Here is a 19,338-nt window from a genome sequence, read left to right on the forward strand (position 1 = left end):
TACCATAACCCTAATTCCTTTTATTTAACAAAAATATATCTTTTATATATATATATATATATATATAACCATAATTTTGTGTGGGTGGGCCAAGATCCACTCTTGCCCTATATTAGCTATGCCTCTTGCTTAGTTTATAACAATGTTATAAAAAACGTTCGACGTAAGTTAGTCGGTTCGATTAATTTTAAAAAATTAAATATTGCTAATATTATAACAAAAATCGTAAATAAGATTAATATCATAACAAAATAGGTTAACATAATTAATACAACACATAACATCCCTCAAATAGTTTTAATTGAAATAAAACTTATTCAAAGTGTTAAAATTGCATTATTTGCTATTGTTTCGCTCATTTTGTAGACAAAGATTAATCGCTAGGCGTCTTCTAATCGGTCAGACAGCATCTAGAAAACTATACACAATTAGTTCTTAAATGTTATGTCAAAATACATCTTTTGCAATTTGCATTATATCATGATGGATACCACAAGACCAATGGGAAGGTACAAATCAAAAGAAAAGGAAAAACGTATGGCGTCAAATTCAAATGATCTACAAGTAATGAAGGATGAGATAGTGGGACTAAATAAAAATCTAAAAAACTAGTTGACTTTTGTAAAAGAACAAGAAGTCGTTTTTTTTTTTTTAATAGAACTCGGTAATAAAAAAGATTGTTATGTGAAACTTTTACTTAAAGATGTGAGTCACTATATAAGGGGAAGCACAGTTCTGGCTTTAGAAATTAAAACTCAAGAAAAAATATAGTATGTAAATTTTATCTATCTTATTTTTATTGTTATGTTTCAATATAATGTTATGTATTTTTATCTTAAATTAATAAAATTTATGGTTCTTATTTAAATTAAATTGTTTAAAATAATATAAAAATAAAAAACTTCATATGGCAAATCATTCATAAAAAAGATTTGGCAAATATAGGATAACATTAATCTGACGAAATTGTCCCACTTCCTTCTAAGTCCATAAGACGTAAACACAATGCATAAAAGTGAATGCAAACGCTAAAGATCCAAGAAACTGAAGTGTATTTTTACAAAGCTAACGAGTCCAAAACCTGAAGGGCCCAACCCTGTATTCAGGTTACAACATCGTTGGACTAATTACGGAAGTAATGACTAAAAAGAAGACGACTTTAATAGTTTAAGTATTTGGTTAATGCGAAATAGAGGGAAAAAACATACATCCAAGACAATTAATATAATGCATACTAGGTGTGAAACCCATGTATTACATGAGTTTAATTAAAAAAAATATGAAGTTTTAACAATTTGAAAATTTTGAATTTATAAGAAAAATGAAAAAAAAATTGAATTATTAAAATTATTGAAATTTTAATGTATTGAATACATTACATATATAAACTTTTTTTAATAAATACTTTACATATATATTATATTACACATTAAATGTGGAATTTTAATTTAATAAAATGAAAAATACAATAAAATGACAAGTGGAAAATAAAAAATTTAATTTTTTTAGAAAATGCCAAGTGTCAAAATGAAAGAGAAGAAGACATGTGATAAAAAAAACCTTTATTTATTATAGTAGATTATGCCCATATGTAACCGGAAGTTACATGAAAGACCTAATGATTTAAAATTTATTCATAATGTCCTTGCTTTAATTTTAGTAGGATTTTAGATATTTGCAAGTAGTACTATCAATTCCTAAAACCTTAGCTACAGTGAATTTCTTTCTGTATCTTATTTTCACACGCAACTTTTTTTACTTCCTTATTTTGCCACTAAACTTCTATTTCTCCTTTTCTCTCCCACAAACGGCCATACACAAACCGCCATATATTTTTCCATCGTTATCTTAGTTTTTCTCATGCTTCTTATCTAAGATTTGTTTACCACCGCCTTCCCTCCACCAATGCAAGAAACCCTTATCCGCTGCTGCGTTCTCACCGCCTTTGACTTCGCCTCTTTCTTCTTATTTCAGTTTGCTCCCAATTTCGTCAGGAAAGTCTTCGATGTCTCTTGCGGTCTCCAACGCTCCTCTTTCATGCACCACTCCGACTCTATTCGCTTATATAAAACTCTATGCCCTAAAGCCCTTTTGTTAGCACCTCAACCGCAGCAGCAACCACCGTAGAAGACTCATCAAGAGGCAGCCGCGCCGGAAAAACGAGTTACAAGGTGCATACATTACCATCACATCTCTAATTTTATGTCGAATCTTTTGATGTAATCTTCATTCCCGTTTTCACTTCTGTCGATCGAATAACATCGTCGTTCTTTATAGATTTCGATTCTCTTCCAAGTCAAGGTTTTATGAAATGATTGAAATTAATTGTGTTTGTATATGGTGTAGTTCCATCAGTTTCAGGTCGTCGGTAGAGCCCTACCCACAGAGTTAGATGAGCATCCTAAGAAGATACACATCGATCGGTCTTTGTTTCTCCTTCCCCACCGTCCGCTGAATCGATGTGTTGTTCTGATTTGAAGCGTACAAACCTTGGGACTGCATGTGTTGTTCTAATTTGAAGCTCACAAACGTTAAGACTGGACTTTCTTTCATGGGGCGATACCAGCGGAAAGGTTGAATAAATGTTGCAACGTTTGCGCACCATGTGTTTGTTAAAAGTCTTGACTGAACCTTTTAAACTCTTAGCCCTAAACAATCGTCGATTGGCTGCTCTCAAAAATCAAATGTTACAGATGCCACACATGAAGGTGTTTTCTCAAATTTCAGTATCATGGTCTCCTATTTTACGTTCCTTTCTTAATTTCATAAAACTTTCATTTCATTTTAACCAGGTGAATCGTGTATCGGTGTGCATGAACGGTCTCTCTCTCTCTCTCTCTCTCTCTCTCAGCAGGTATGCTAAGAAGAAGCCGATATGATGTCATGTGATGTATAGGTTGCAAAAGACCAATTAGACGGGAATCCACCTCAAGCTCTGCTTCCGGTTATCATAGGTTAGTCTCTTGAGTCAACCTTCTAATTCTTAGCCTTATTATATATGCATATTTTTCAATTACAATTATCCAAAGAATAAAGTTCTTACTTAAAATAATTAGGAATTATTTTGTTAATCAATTGTTACTCTTTAGATTAGTGACTTTATGGTTATATTTTAGGGTCCCAACTACGACTAACATTGACATTAATGAATGATTATTAATGCATCTGCAGGTTTAGTAACTATATGGATAAATGTTTAGTGGGACAAAACTTTTTGACAGTTGACAAGCATGGTGAAGTGAAGCTCCGGTCTTTGACTTATTTGGAAAGCTTGGCTTTTGCAGATTGGAAAGTGATTAATCCACCCAAGCATTTGAACCACAGGCAGTTTAGATTTTGGGTATGTCGTGCAACTGGAAAATGTCTCACAATGTTTGGAGGGAATACAAACCTGATCATGGACACTTTATGTGACATCCCCAAAATCACGGCCAGAAAAGACCGGTTTTGTTTATACTTTATTTCAAAATCAGAGTTATCTTTTAATAAAAAGGATTGCGGAATTTGTCCCAAAACAAAATATGATAAAGATTTATCAAAAGCATTTCCATAGAAATGTATTTCATTAAAAGACTCGGGATGTCATGTTCGTACAGATCAAAAGCATAAACAGTACAATATAAGCCTTACTACATTATTTCATATCTACAGGCCTATATCCGTAATCCCTCGTCCAACATCATATCTATGCTCAAGCGCCACTTCCTGTAATACATAAAACTGAGTGGGTCAGGCTTGGGAGCCTGGTGAGCACATAGGGTTTTCAACCCACAGTAAATAAGTTTATTAATTTCATCAATCATCAATAACCCGATTACCCGTTCCCGTTATCCTCACTTTACGTCCCTAAACACCTATCATAAGGGACTTAGCCTAAGGATCATCATCGGGACGGACACTACTGCTAAGGGGATTCCTCAGCAATAAATGTCCTAATAGGCAACCATGTGGGGGATAGAGTACACCGGTGAACACATCGTTCACAACACCTACAGGTTGCGAGCCTGCCAACGTTCCACTGGACTGTCTAGAAGAGTCTGTGGTCATCATCTATACTCCGCTAGATGACTGGATCAACAACAACAACAACATTGAGGCCTCTCATCATTTTATCACACATCGTCTTATTACATCTACCCATGTTTTACCCCAACATTTTTGTAGATATAAAATACATATACAGTTTAAATCATTTAAAACTTGTATAAAAACATTCATCCAACATAGATAACAAGTATACAGATAATATGCACACATAGCACGTAATATATAAAATACTTCATATCTATGTGTAAGATGAAAGTAACTATGCACTCACTTGAAAAGGTGGTGATTCCGAACTCAGACAGCGCTTCGCTTCTTAAATAGAATTTTCTTCGACGAAACCTAGTATTATTACCACTAGAGTTTAGTCTATCATTCGCCGAGACTAATTAATAGTCTAGCTATTATTATTATTATATAAGTGTTAAAAAAATATTTATATAACCCATAATAATAGCCCAAGTATTTATTATAAGTTCATAATAACAATACTAATTTTAAATATAATCTATATTAAAATAAGGTAAGCATAACTTACTTACAAGGTGGTTTTAGCTAGGAGTCGGGCTCTGCAGGGGCAGAACTTCGTCGTTGAATCTTTCTAAGAAAGATTCGTGCAGCGCTTCAGCGCTCACCTTACTATACTAAACTACAGAAAGAGAAGTCGAATCACGAGGGACCGAAATGCTCGAGGGATAAGGAGAGAAAGACTCTTGAATCAAGAGAATGGTGCAAGAAATATGAGAGCCCAAAGCTCTTATTTATACTAATTTAATTTTCAAAAACTACCCTCCATAATTACTTAATGACCTTTTAGTTATATAAACAACTAAACACCCCTCTATAATACTATTTTAAATGGATTTAATGATATTTGTACTAAACTAATGTCGAAAGAACTCAACATTAGTCTTATAATGACCGCATCGTCGGTACCTTTCTAATGATATATACATATGTATATATATGTGTACGTATACATGATTTATACTTTATTTTAATACGTAAATATGCTATTATAATTTGTAACTCGTTCATACGAACTCCGTTTTTGACGTTCTTTATATCCACGCGTAGGTGGAGACGTACTCTACAACTTTCGTTTAGACTCCGTCGGCTAATTTTGACTTTATTTTTAAAGTTATATTTTTAATAGGCCGGGACAAGATTGGTCTGTTTAAAATCTCATAACTTCTTCATACGAAGTCAGATTTGGGCGTTCTTTTTATCGATGTTCTTAGTTTAACATATTCTACAACTTTTATTTAGACTGCTAAGGCTAAATCTCGCTCTATCATCACTATTCACGCTTCCCGGTATCGTGCCGGTTCTATCGCGAAACTTTGACGGGTCATAACTTCTTCGTTATAACTCGGATTTCGGCGTTCTTTATATGTACGGAAACCTTGAGACATATTCTACAACTTTATGTAGAGATATCAGGATTATCTCACACTTTAATTTTTAACGTTCATTTTTATTCTTTATTAATTATACATCTATAATTAAATAATAAACACATAAACACACATAATTCACATAATACTCAAATATTTCATCGTTATTACTTCAAAAAGAGTTACAAGAGTTGACCTAGAATATTATATTGACAAAAATGCTTAGCCCTGAAACCTGGGCGTTACACTTCAGGTACATTGGCTCTAGCCAATGAACCACCTAATTTGAAATGCAGAAAGGATTTCAAACTTTATGCGACAAATTGGCGATTAATTAAAATAAAATAAAACAACTTTTTTCTATTACCACTGCCACTTAGTGGTCATTTGAGGGCAGAAGCCACCATTGTTCAAGATTGGATGCCAGGGATGTTGAAGTGGATAAAGGAGCCACCATGACAAAAATATCAAAAAGACACAAGGTGAAGTGAATAACAACATGCCAAAAAAAAGTAATAATGGCTTATCTTTGACGTGGAATACCACATAAGGAGGTATGAAATTGTCCTCTCTCTCTCTCACACACACTAATTACAGGAATCATGGTATTGTTTTTGTGGTGATTTTTAGGTTTCAGAAAGAGGAAGTAAGGATTGCTGCTTGGGAGAATTTACAGAATGCAACAGCAGAGGCATCCATTCCCAAACTTAAGGTTTTTGAATGAAATTTTAATTTTTTTAATTATAGATGATTCTTTCTTGTATGGGTAGTATGAAAAATGAGTGATTTGTTTATAAAATGAAATTGGAAAAGAAGAAGTTAGCATATATGGATAAGGTCTAGAACAAGCATAAAGGGGAACAAATGAAAGCTCAAGAAATGAGAAGTAAAATGTCAGAAAGTGTTGCTCCAACAGATTCTTGGAAATTTAGGAGGTTTCTCAAGAATTCAATTGGGGGTTGTTTCCATCGTCATCATGATTGCATCAAGTTAAATCATTTTAATTTTGATCTAATAAGTCGAAGGGTTTCTATTGTATTTTGCTAATAGGGTTTGTGGTGTTATGATTATGCAACAGGTTAACAGAAAGTTGATGATGTGGCAATCAAACCGTTTGGATAATTTATAGTTTCCTTAAGTAAATTTTGTTAGCTCCTCAGTTTTTTGGAAGGTAAAAGGGAAAGAGAGGGGTTAAATACGTAAATTCAAATATACATGATTGGAGCAAGGTACATAATAGAACTTTTTCGAATTGTGCTTGACTTTAGTTTGACTTTGCTTCATTCATTGTAGTTAGACAGTTGGTCTTTAGGAATGATAACAACTGAAATGGCATAATGGGAACTTTCATTTGCAGATCTTCGTCCAATGAGAGTACTTTTAATTATATCCAGAGAAAGTCAACCTCAGGTCCTAACTTTTCCCTTTATTTCATCATTTATCTGTTTTTTTCTACATTTTTTCCTAAATTACTTAGTAATTAATTTTATTTTAAATTCAGGTTTGAAAACTGCATGGGCTTATTGATGCAACCTCAGGTCCTAACTTTTCCCTTTATTTCATCATTTATCTGTTTTTTTCTACATTTTTTCCTAAATTACTTAGTAATTAATTTTATTTTAAATTCAGGTTTGAAAACTGCATGGGCTTATTGATGCATTCCGGGTGAATCTGCATCAGTTGTACATTCAAGAGGAGTATATTTTAGCACTCAATATAATGTCAATATGAGCATACTTAAGAGGAAAAAGATACTGGTAAAGGGAAAAATAATCATTTTACTTGGTTAGGGGACCAAAGCCATAAAAAATGGAACCACATCTGCAAGTTGCCAAAAAAAGGAGAGAACGAGAGGATGGTAAGTGAGAGGATTGCTCGAATATATTTGGTGAATTTAGTAATCATTCCATCAACACATCCTGATTTATCCCAAGGTAAATTGGTTTTATCTCTTTTCTTTTTTTATGGTAAATAAAATAAAAAATAAAGTTAAGAGAGTTTTTATCATGTTATAAATGCAGGGGAGAAAGGGAGGAGGTACAAAATCCATATGTATGTATGTATAAAATCTAATTTTTCAAGATTCGTAGTGTTTGCTGAAAGAAAAAAGATATAAATAACAACAATCTTTGGGTGGTGTAACGTTAGCACTTGACACTAAAACTAGCTAGCTAGCTTCTTATCTTTTGTTGCGTTAAAGTATTTTGCAGTATATGTAATATGTTTTCTTAAATATTATAATATGCTCTATCGTTTGCTACAACTGGAAGAAAAAAAAAAACACGACGCTAAAGGCACAAGTAATTCCCACCTAGTTAAAATCAAAGATGAAAACAACAATCAGATATTTGTAAAATGTTGTTTTATGAAATGATGATGTAATTTTATAAAAGTAAAAATAAAATCATAGACAAATATGTTAAAACATATTTCGTAATATTATGAAAATTTCACAAAACTTTGTTGAGTTTGTTTTATTATATTATATTATTTAATTTGGTTTTATTATATTATACTATTTAATTTGGTTTTAATTATCTCTCTTATATTACACAATGAGATTTAGTTTCATTTTAGTTTTCTTGTTATTAATTTAAATTTTCTTTTCTACACAAATAATATTTATAATTATGTCTTTTTCTTTATTGAAAGTGCTTGGTTGTTGCTTATTTATGCCAATTAAATATATTCTTCCGTTCGTTATTTGAGAAATTTTTAGAAAAATCTTATTATTTTAAGAAAAGTTATAATTAAATCCTAATTTTTTTAATAAGAAAACCCAAGGAACCGAGAAAATATTTCATTTTAGTATGTTTTTACTTTTTCAACTGGTCATTATGCCACATGGCATGCCAACTGAACGGATGACCTGATGTCGAAGCTGACATAGACTAACGTGACATGCCATGTCAGCTTCTGCTTACTAACAGAAAAGCCGATTTATTTTAGAAATAAATGAGAAAGAGTTTCAAACTCACATCTTCTCCAACAATTCAAGCGCCTTACCACCGGAGCTAAAGACTTTTCTCTAATTTAATTTTTTCATTAGTCCATATATTTAATATCATCTGATTTTTTTTAGATAGTATGAGGATTCGAAAATGCAACCTTACTGAATCCAAGCATATGCTACAACACACTTTGAGTGCTTTTACTCCTTCACTATATTTTATACTAGTTGTAAGATCAATGTATTACATGAGTTAATTTAAGAAAAAAAGTTAAATATAAAGTTCAAATTTAAGAACTTTGAATTTATAAGAAAATAAGAAAAATAATAAATTAATATAATAAAAATGTTTTTTGTCTGTTAGATTTAAACAAATAATTTAAATAAATAAAAGAAACTAATGAGTTTTAATTTTGGAAATTTTAAAATTAAAATGCAAGTTTATTAATGAAATTAATATCAATTTATTAATACATTTATTGTAATTATTATATTAAAATATTATGTGGAATTTTATAAAATAGAAAAACTGATAAAATAACATGTGAAGAAAAAAATTTTAACTCAAAATAACCATAAAATGATATTTGACAAATTGAATGAGAATGTGACAAATAACAAAAAAAACATTTATTTATTAGAGATGATCTATTACATCCTAAAGTTTTTATTATTATTATTACTATTATTATTATTACCAAAGGGCTTGTAGCCCAGCGGTATCCGGTGTTGCCCTCCCTACTTGAGGTTGAGGGTTCAAGTCCCGTCGTGGACATAGGTGGATTTAAGGTGTAGTTTAGGAGTAGGTTAGATTTGCCGTTTCAAAAAAAATTATTATTATTATTATTATTATTTTAAGCGAAATGAAAACATTATTTTTAATAAAAATGAATATAAAAAATAATGTTTTTTTTTAATTTATAAGTTACATTTACGTGTTTATATGAGTTTTTTATATGTACTTGTATATATATATATATATATATATATATATATATATATATATATATATATATATATAATAATAATAAGTTTTTACGTATAAAATAAAATAAAATCGTAAATATAATAAATAAACTTTATGTAAAAATACATTTAAATTAAGTTTTTCTATGTATATGTTATATTTTGTATACGTATTTTATATATTTTGTATACATATTTATGATATTTTGTATACATATCTATGATAGTTCATAAGGTGCTGATTATCATACCCTCGTGATTTTATTTTATTTTTCGTCTTTAATACATACTTGTGTTTTTAGGATTTAAAATGTCATTATAGAAAATTTTAAGGGGTCATCCGGTGAACCTATTCCTAATCATCAATTCTCTTTTTTCATGTAGATTAAAAATAATCCACCTCAGTTGCCATGTAGGTGTAATTAATTATCGTAAAAAAAAAACCTTGAAGAACACTCACCTGTCTATTTTGTCGTCTTTTTTTTTTTTGCTTTTTTTTTTTTCTTCCTATCCTTTTCTTCAACCGTTCTTCTCTCAAATCGCTCAAGTGGATCCTTGCTATGGTCGTATACATGAAGATCGATCTTCATTTTGTAGGTATTTTACAAGGTACCATGTTATCACTTACTCAGATGGAGCGAAACAAAGGTTTGAGGATGTTGATTTTGTTGGGATGGACTAGATCGAATTTATGTTCTTCGTTGAAAGATTCGCAAATGAGAAATATGTGAATGTTTATTACTACATTCCCGACATTGAATTTTCTCAAGGATTGAGGAGAATTGCCAATGATTCCAAATATATGGATTTCATCGAAATAGGGTATGCTCGTGGTAGTGTAGTTCCTGTATACATGGATCATCTTGGTGTCAGTCTTCCTGAATGGTTTAAAGATGAACAAGTTGAAATATGTAGTCTTGAAGATAAACTGTCTGGTGTAGGTGAAGTTCATGAAGAATTTCAAGGTCATATGGATGTTGGCATTGACATGGATGATTTGCAAAGTGATATGGATACTGGCATTGACATGGAATTTGGCAATGAACCTGATATGGAAGCTGACAATAAACCTAATGATTACATTCCTATGAACAAGACCAAAAATGATGAGTTTTTGAGTAAGTTGTGCCCAAAGGAGCAAGTAACCCCACATAATCAACCTCATGAGGAGCCATATGTTAAGATGGATGGGAATGAGGTAATACCTAATGACCAAGCTACTTATAATGAGAATGTTTATTGGAAAAAACAGAACCTTGTATTAGGTATGCGATTTGAAAGGCCTAAACAATTGCAATATATGATGTGTAATTATGATGTTGCTAATGGTTATCAGTTACGCTACAAAAAATGATAGTATGAGAGATTTAGTTAATTGTTGCTATAGGCAGTTAAAATTAGAATGTGGGCTTCTTAGATGAGTGAAGAAAAGTCTTTCCATATTAAGAGTCTCATAAATGAGAAAAAAATGTGCAAGAAACTTCAAATTGGGACCAACTATTAACTATGCTTGGATTTGTATCCATTAGACCACACAGTTCTTACAAAAACAAAAAGTAAGTGTTATGCTGCTTAGGATTTGGTATAGATGTGAGTATGGGATAATACAGAAGAGCAAAGAAACATGCAATTCAACTAAAAAAAGTAACACTAGTGGATCACTTATTGGATTTAGTGTCTAAGCCCATAACTATAATTGGGATGTATTTGACCCGATAGTAACATGGTCCTTTTGGGTTGCCTTCACCAGTGCAATTTGATAGGATGGACTTTTGAGAATAAGGTTATTTATGATTTATTAATATATATTACAAGTATAATATATTAATATGAAATCATATTATTTAATTAGTATTGATCAAGATTGAATTTGGAATTAATTTTGTGGTCAAAAGAGACTAATTAAATATATAAGGATTGATTATGTAAATCAATGATTCTTATAGTGTGGGCCAACGATCCATGATTATTTAGGTGGGCTAAACCAATAAGTTAATACATGGATAGTCCATGGAGGTTAAACCCATGGAGCATAAGAATGTGAAAAGTCATGGAGCAATAGGGTTTACAAGGTGTAACCCTAACATTTGCCACACTATAAATAGAACCCTCATGAACCAAAATCGGTTAGACCATATTTTGAGATAAGTAACTTATTCTCTTAATCATACTCTTTCATATTGGTGTCCGTGAACCATTAGAGACTCAAGCTTTCAAAGGTCAAGAAGTTTACCCTACTCAAGAGGTAAGCATCCAAACTAAGTTTTATATCATATAGCTTCAATTGTATGCTAGCTAGGGTAAATGTTTTGGAAAAACAAAATGCATGTATAATTAGAGAAAACATAGATCCAAAGTATTTAGGGTTGCATGTGCACCATAGGAGTGTTATAGTGCTCAAAACCCAACAGTGCCGTCAGAGCCTAGGATTGTTTTCTATTATATTTGATTCTTACAAGTTTTTCAAAGCTGGAAAAGTCAAAATTTTGGCATAGGACTGGTGAACTCGTCGAGTCCATGAACAGACTTGATGAGTCCACTCAGTAACAGAAGCAACTCGGCGCGTCAATTCATGCACTCGACGAGTTGAAGGCTCTGTTTGCAGAATTTTGAGTTTCGTGGCCTGGTTTGTATTGGGAACACTACCACAAACTGTTTTGGATCATTAGAAATGTTTTTTATGATACGATAGTGCTTGTACTCATCCAACCACAATATAATTTTCAAAGTTTTAAAATAATTGTTGTTTTATATGATAAACAAAGTTGCATTCAAACTGTTGACTTGAAATTATCATGATTATGAGTTTAGTTAGATCATAGATTATGTGATAATTTTAGTTGTTAGAAAAATGATCTAGATGAATTTTAATGACCCCCATAACTTGTCCTCGAGTTATGGATGGTGAAAGTCTCATACATTAAAATCCATTTAAACTCATAAGTTATGAATGTGAAGAGTTTTGACAAATTTCAAAACTTACCCTCAAGTTTTTGAATTTATAAAGTCTCATCAATGAAACTTTAATTCCAAACCCTAGAGTTTTAAAAGTTAAAATTCAACCCTTATACTTTATAATATTATAAATTTAATAATATATATATACATATATATATATATATATATATATATATATATATATATATATATATATATATATATATGTATGTATATAAGGAGGGTATAAGGTTACTGCCTATAAAATGGTGGTTTAATGGGTGTCCACTCTCACCCACCGCTTCGTTAACTGGTTGAGGGTCGTTAGCCGAACGGGTAGGATACGACATTAATTCTCCCTCATTAAAAGTATCATGATAAATATAAAGTAACTAAACTTTTATTAAATTCCTAATCTAAGTTACTTTAGGAAAAATGTGAAAATGGTGCTAATCCCTGAAATTACACTTTGCACCTTTGTTAAGTCGTTAGTGGAGCGTGTGTGGTTAACTGGCACACTAATCTGGGACTGACAATGTGTGGCAAATGGTAACTTGGTGTTAATCATAGATCAATGGAGCGTGTGTGGTTAACCGGCACATGGATTAGGTGATTTTTAACATTGGGTGTACCAAGTTAATTTGCATGGTTATTTACACCTTGTGTGTGATCCCCGACATCCCAGTCACAAACTTGAAGGGCATAATCGAGATATAAACATACAATTGAAAATTTTCAATGAATCTCAAAGATCTAGGAGTTTCAAACCAATTAAAACATAATAATCTATTACGTTTTTCATGGTGGAAATTGGTAAATCGTCATTTATCTACCTTCAAATATTTTATAGTTGGATTATGTCATCCCTCTTCACAATTGTAAAATATTGTGTTGGGTCCTAGCCTTAATATTTCATTTGGGTGTAATACTAAGGATTCTCATCTAATCTAAACTTTTTTCTTCTTCCTTTTTGGACGTCTACCCTAAACAATGCTTCAACACCAATTCCTTCAGGCTATTTCTCCCTCATGAACCTATATGGGAGGGTCATTTTTGATGGCTCGAACTTCAATGATTGGATTCGTAACATCAGAATGGTTATTCACTATGAGGATACATAATATGTACTGGATAAAGAGCTAAAGGAGATTGATGCCACCACTACTACTCCTGAACAAATCGTTGAACACACTATTCATGAGAAGGATGCGACAAAGGTGTCGTGTCTTATGATCGCTACCATGACTGCTGAGCTACTGAATTCCTATGAGGACTACTATCCATATGAAATGTATCATGATTTTATGGAAAGATACCATCAAAGTGCTCGGCAGGATAGGTATGAGATCATTGCCTCCATGATCGCAACCAAAATGAAGGATGGTGAACCCATCACGACCTACTTGCAAAAGATGCAGAGATATGTGGACCGCTTGCTAAAATTGAATGTCAATTTTGATGAAGAGTTAGCCATAAATATAGTTCTACACTCTTTACCTTCTTTTTATGATCATTTTCGTATGAACTATCATATGAGCAAGGAGGAGGTCACTCTTAGCAAGCTTCAAGGCCTTTTAAGGACTGAAGAAAGCAACCTTAAAGGCAAGTCGGTTGTGTCTACTCCTACTACTACTACTTCCGCCCCTGTTCTGGCAATAGGACATGGAAAGGGAAAGAAGAGGAAGGTTCCTTCCAAGATCCGCAAGGGATAGTCTCTTGATGGATTGTCTTCTAGTGGGACCAAAGCTGCTTCTGCTAATTCCTCTTCCAATCCGAAGGTTGCTGAATGCTTCCATTGTTATGTAAAGGGCACTGGAAACAAAGCTTCCCAAAGTACTTGAAGGACATAAAGGATGGGAAGATCAAACCCTCCTTTGTAGGTATTTACACTATTCAATCTAATAACTCATCACATGCTAATTCTTGGGTCCTTGATACAGGTTGGGGATTTCACATTTGTTCTGATTTGCAGGGACTAAAAAGAATTAAGGATGTGGAGCAGGAGAAGATAAACTTAATCATGGGAAATTGGAAAATGTCACCTGTAAATTGGAGTTTACTCTTTATTGCTTAGTAAGGTTTAAAATTAGATTTGAATAATTGTTGTTACTCGATCGATATGGCGAGAAATGTTATTTCCTTTCACAGTTTGTATAAACAAGGTATTACCTTTTCTTTTAATAATGAAATTGGTGGTATTAATGCTTATTATAATGGTGTATTTTATTTTAAAGCATTACCTTGCAATGGTGTATATGAAACTATGAATGTTGTAGATAACCTAAGAAATAATGTGTTGAGCATTGATTCGTCCAATGTTTTGGACAAGGCATGCTTGTGGCATTATCGTCTTGGACATGTCAACAAGAAGCGCATAGCCCAATTCCAAAAGGATGGAATCTTGGAGTCATTCGATTAAAGTCGGATGACAATTGCGAGTCTTTTTTACTTGGAAAGATAACCAACTCACCCTTCACTGGTACTTTTTAAAGGTGTGAAGGTTTGTTGGGTCTCCTACACACTGATGTGTGTGGACCATTTAGAACCGCCACAAGGGATACTAACTGCTTCTATGTGACTTTTATTGATGATTACAATAGGTATGGCTATATCTACTTAATCAAGCATAAGTCATAAACTTTTGAAAAGTTCAAAGAGTTTAAGAAAGAAATGGAGAATCAATTGGGAAGGAAGATAAAGATGCTACGTGCGATCGTAGAGGAGAGTATCTTAGTATCGAGTTCCTTGATTATCTTAAGGAATGTGGAGTTGTTTCACAATTGACGCCACCTAGGACACTACAACTTAATGGTGTGTCTGAGAGGTGCAATAGAACCTTGCTTGACATGGTTCATTCCATGATGAGTCGAGCTTCGTTACTTATCTCATTCTGGGGGTATGCCTTAGATACTACCACCCATATCCTTAATCTAGTCCCTACCAAAAAGGTTTCCAAAACACCTCACGAGATGTGGACAGGGAAGTTTCCCTCGTTAGACCACATCAAGGTTTGGGTTTGCGAAGCTTTCATTAGACAGGAGACTCACGACAAGCTCGAACCTCGAGGTGAGCGATATATTTTCATCAGCTACCCGCAGAAGTCATTTGGATATCTCTTCTATAGACTGAGTGACAATGTTGTCTTCGTTGCAAGGAGAGCAGTCTTTTTGTGAGAGAGAAATCATATGCCAAGAGGAGAGTGGGAGGAAAATTGACCTTGAAGAGCATCAAGAGTTAAGCGATGAAGGAACCTCAAACACTAGCACTCAACCCGAGGAGGAAACTCCGATGGAGCCAATTGACAAGTCCGTACCTCTGAGGTGCTCCGGTAGAGTTAGTGTTCCACCTGTGTTATATGGATTTCATATAACATCTGAGGGTGACACATTTATCAGTGATAGCACACTGATAAATTTGGATGAACCTAACAACTACAAGGAAGTCATGGCAGGCCCCGAGTCTGCAAAATGGAAAGAGGCTATGGACAGCGAGATTCAGTCCATGAATGACAATCAAGTTTGGAACTTGGTTGACAATGTACTGGGTCATAAGACAGTCGGGTGCAAATGGATCTTCAAGAAGAAGACCGACATGGATGGGAATGTACACACATATAAGGCGCGACTGGTTGCGAAGGGCTTTACTCAAACTCCAGGAGTTGACTATGATGAGACATTCGCACCAATTGTGAAGATTAAATCTATAAGGGTTATGCTAGCCATAGCTGCATTTCATGATTATGAAATATGGAAAATGGATGTCAAAACCACTTTCCTTAATGGAAAGTTGGCTGAAGATGTTTACATGAGTTATCCAGAGGGTTTTGTCAATGCAAAGTACCCTAATAGAGTATGTAAGCTTGAGAAATCCATTATGGATTAAAACAAACATCTCACAGATGGAATCTTTGTTTTGATGAGAAAGTCTAAGAGTTTGGGTTTTCGAGAAGCGAGGATGAGTCCTGTGTATATGTCAAAGCTAGTGGGAGTATAGTCAGCTTTCTGGTATTGTATGTAGATGACATACTAATCATAGGAATGACATCCCAACCTTGCAGGAGGTCAAGTCCTAGCTTGGGAAGTGTTTCACTATGAAGGACCTCGGAGAAGCTGCCTACATCCTAGGGATAAGGATACTAAGAAACATAAGTAAAAGGCTAATAGGACTTAGTCAAAGTACCTACTTGGACAAGGTGTTGAAACGTTTCAGTATGGAGAACTCCAAGAAAGGTGACTTACCTATCCAAGGCAATACTAAACTGAGTAAGACTCAGAGTCCGAGTACAGAGGCTGAGATAGCATAAATGAGTCATATACCATATGCTTCTGCAGTTGGTTCAATCATGTATGTTATGACTTGTAGTCTCCCCAATGTGGCCTTTGCTTTGAGCATGGTCTGCAGATATCAAGGGAACCCTGGTAAGGCTCATTGGACTACGGTTAAGAACATTCTTAAGTACCTATGAAGGACTAAGGATTGGGTCCTTACCCTCGGTGGGAGTGATGACTTGAGAGTAACAGGGTATATCGACGCGAGCTTTCAAACCGACAGAGACAAATTTCGCTCTCAGTCGGGCTCGATTTACCCTGAATGGAGGAGCAGTGACATGGAAAAGTTCCAAGCAAGAGACTGTAACTGATTCAACGTGTGAATCAGAGTACATATCAGCAAGCGAAGTGACGAAGGAGGCGATATGGTTGTAAAACTTCATCGAAGACCTTGGAGTAATTCCATCCTTAAAGAAGCCTGTGGAGATTTTCTACGATAATGAAGGGGCGATTGCCTTAACCAAGGAACCGAGAGATCAGGGAAGTTGAAACACTTTTTCATTGTTAAAAATCTTTTTTTATTTCATCGCATTTAATATTTTTTATTCAACTTATATATATATATATATATATATATATATATATATATACATATACATATATATATATATATATATATATATATATATATATATATATATATATATATATAGGGTTAGGTTTATGTGAGACGGCCTAATTTTGTGAGACCGTGAGACGTATTTTTTTATTTTTAAATTTTTTTTTAGTTAATTCAAGTTCCGAAAATAATATTTAAAAAAAGAATTTTTGGATTTTTCCATTTATTTTGCATTTTAAAATTATTTTTTAGAATATGTCAGTGTAACATTCTATTAGAATATTTCACGTACTTTTCAAAAAAAAATGGAATTTATTTTTATTTTATTTTTATTTTTTTTTAGTTAATTCAAGTTCCGAAAATAATATCTATTTTTTTTTTAGATTTTTCCATTTATTCTGCATTTTAAAATTATTTTTTAGAATATGTCAGTGTAATATTTCACTTATTTTTCAAAAAAAAAAGATTTTTTTTAATTTTTTTTAGTTAATTCAAGTTCCGAAAATAATATTTAAAAAAAGAATTTTTGGATTTTTCCATTTATTTTAAATTTTAAAATTATTTATAGATTTGGTCTCACGGTATCACAAAATTAGATAGGTCTCAAATGAACCTGAACATATATATATATATATATATATATATATATATATATATATATATATATATATATATATATATATATATATATATATATATATATATATATATATATATATATATATATATATATATATATAACAGTAAAGTTTCTTGGTCATTTTGTTGAGTTGTTGGTGTCATTTTTAATATATGTACTACGAAAATGTTTAATTCATGAAGATGCAAAAACACATGTTCCCGCATTTAAACGAAAAAAAATACTAGTTTTATGAAATACTAAATATCAATAAAAGATGTATTTGAGTCTACCATGACTTGCTGAAAATATTAGTTCTTTTGACATTGCAATTGATAACAATCTCTCTCTCTCTCTTTTTCTATATATATATATATATATATATATATATATATATATATATATATATATTACTTATAAATTTATTTATGATTTTTATAATAAATTAAAAAAAATAGGACTATAGCTCATATAATACGTTACTAATCAATGATTTTACAATGGCAACCTTACTGATTTTGAATATTCTTAAAAATAAATATTCACAAACAATGATTGATGTATAATGTAACTGACAAATCTTGTATGATGGTAGTTACTTTAAACCATCCACATGTCTTTCAAAAATTCCTTGCAATGCCACTCAACAAAAATTAAATTTATTTGGACTTTATCTTTCAAATTAATCAAATAATTATATCTAAATATTAAAAACCAATTGGTATATTACATTTTTAATAAAATAATAATATCAATTATGTGTAATGCAAACAATGTACAAGTGACATTTACAACCCAATTGCGAGCTTACCACCTATGTATTAAAAAACTAGGATGCTATAGGAGTCCCAAAAAACGTATTTATCGTGTAATGATAAGGTGTTAGCTTTTTTATTATAAAAATGAAAATCTTCAAAAAAATCATTTTATTTTGGAAGAATTTATATTTTAGTCCCAAAAAACTTTTTGAAAAAAAAACACTCATGGAACCGAATAAATGGAACATGTTGGTCTTTTCCTTCCAGTGACCCTCATTTAACCGGTAACACTTGATGATGTGGCCTTAATTGGCTTATGTGGAATCATCTTAATCTCATTTACAAACCCGAACGTTTACTCTCCCCTCTGTCGTTTCACCCTCTTAATAAAGTAGGGTTTTTACCCTTGAACACGTACGAGCAGGTGAAATCATGGAAGAGATCCATAATTTGGATACCATAGATGTGGAGCTTGATGAATACTTTAAAAGGAAACAAATTTTTCGATGCAAAGATGATTTTCGAAATATTCTTTGTGAAGAAGACAATGACGACGTAAATGATGGTTCTCAACCTAAAAGTAATATTGAAAAATCAGATAAAGAGTATGTGGAAGAAAGTGATGAAGAAAATATTGATCATGATTTCGAGTATTCCACCCACAACCCAAAGGTGAAATGGGACTTAATGAAACCAATGTGTGGTGAAAGGTATGAATCCCAATATAAACTGAAATTGTGTTTAACCAGCTATGATATTAGTATGGGTTATCGAATTCGT

General features: G+C 32.4%; 2 long non-coding RNA genes across 5 annotated transcripts; one reads left to right on the plus strand and one right to left on the minus strand.

Annotated features, from left to right (window-relative positions):
- Window positions 1–3,531: 3,531 nt before the first annotated feature.
- Window positions 3,532–4,761, minus strand: LOC145029273 (uncharacterized). Of its 2 annotated transcripts, none has more exons than XR_013676439.1 (3): window positions 4,587–4,761; window positions 4,319–4,386; window positions 3,532–3,705 (listed from the first exon to the last, which is right to left on the minus strand). It is a non-coding gene; the product is annotated as an uncharacterized LOC145029273 (long non-coding RNA). The 2 variants fall into 2 exon arrangements; XR_013676438.1 differs by having other exon boundaries at window positions 4,583–4,761.
- A 1,065-nt stretch (window positions 4,762–5,826) lies between these two features.
- LOC145029274 (uncharacterized) lies at window positions 5,827–7,704 on the plus strand. 3 transcript variants are annotated; one of them, XR_013676442.1, is made up of 8 exons: window positions 5,827–5,995; window positions 6,072–6,153; window positions 6,258–6,430; window positions 6,520–6,670; window positions 6,799–6,851; window positions 6,943–6,979; window positions 7,071–7,375; window positions 7,463–7,704. It is a non-coding gene; the product is annotated as an uncharacterized LOC145029274 (long non-coding RNA). The 3 variants fall into 3 exon arrangements; XR_013676441.1 differs by lacking the exon at window positions 6,258–6,430 and having other exon boundaries at window positions 5,835–5,995; XR_013676440.1 differs by lacking the exons at window positions 5,827–5,995; window positions 6,258–6,430 and having other exon boundaries at window positions 6,005–6,153.
- Window positions 7,705–19,338: the final 11,634 nt, after the last annotated feature.

This window comes from Lactuca saligna, chromosome 2 (genome assembly GCF_052625555.1).
Source record: "Lactuca saligna cultivar CGN05327 chromosome 2, ASM5262555v1, whole genome shotgun sequence".
Taxonomy (NCBI): Eukaryota; Viridiplantae; Streptophyta; class Magnoliopsida; order Asterales; family Asteraceae; genus Lactuca; species Lactuca saligna.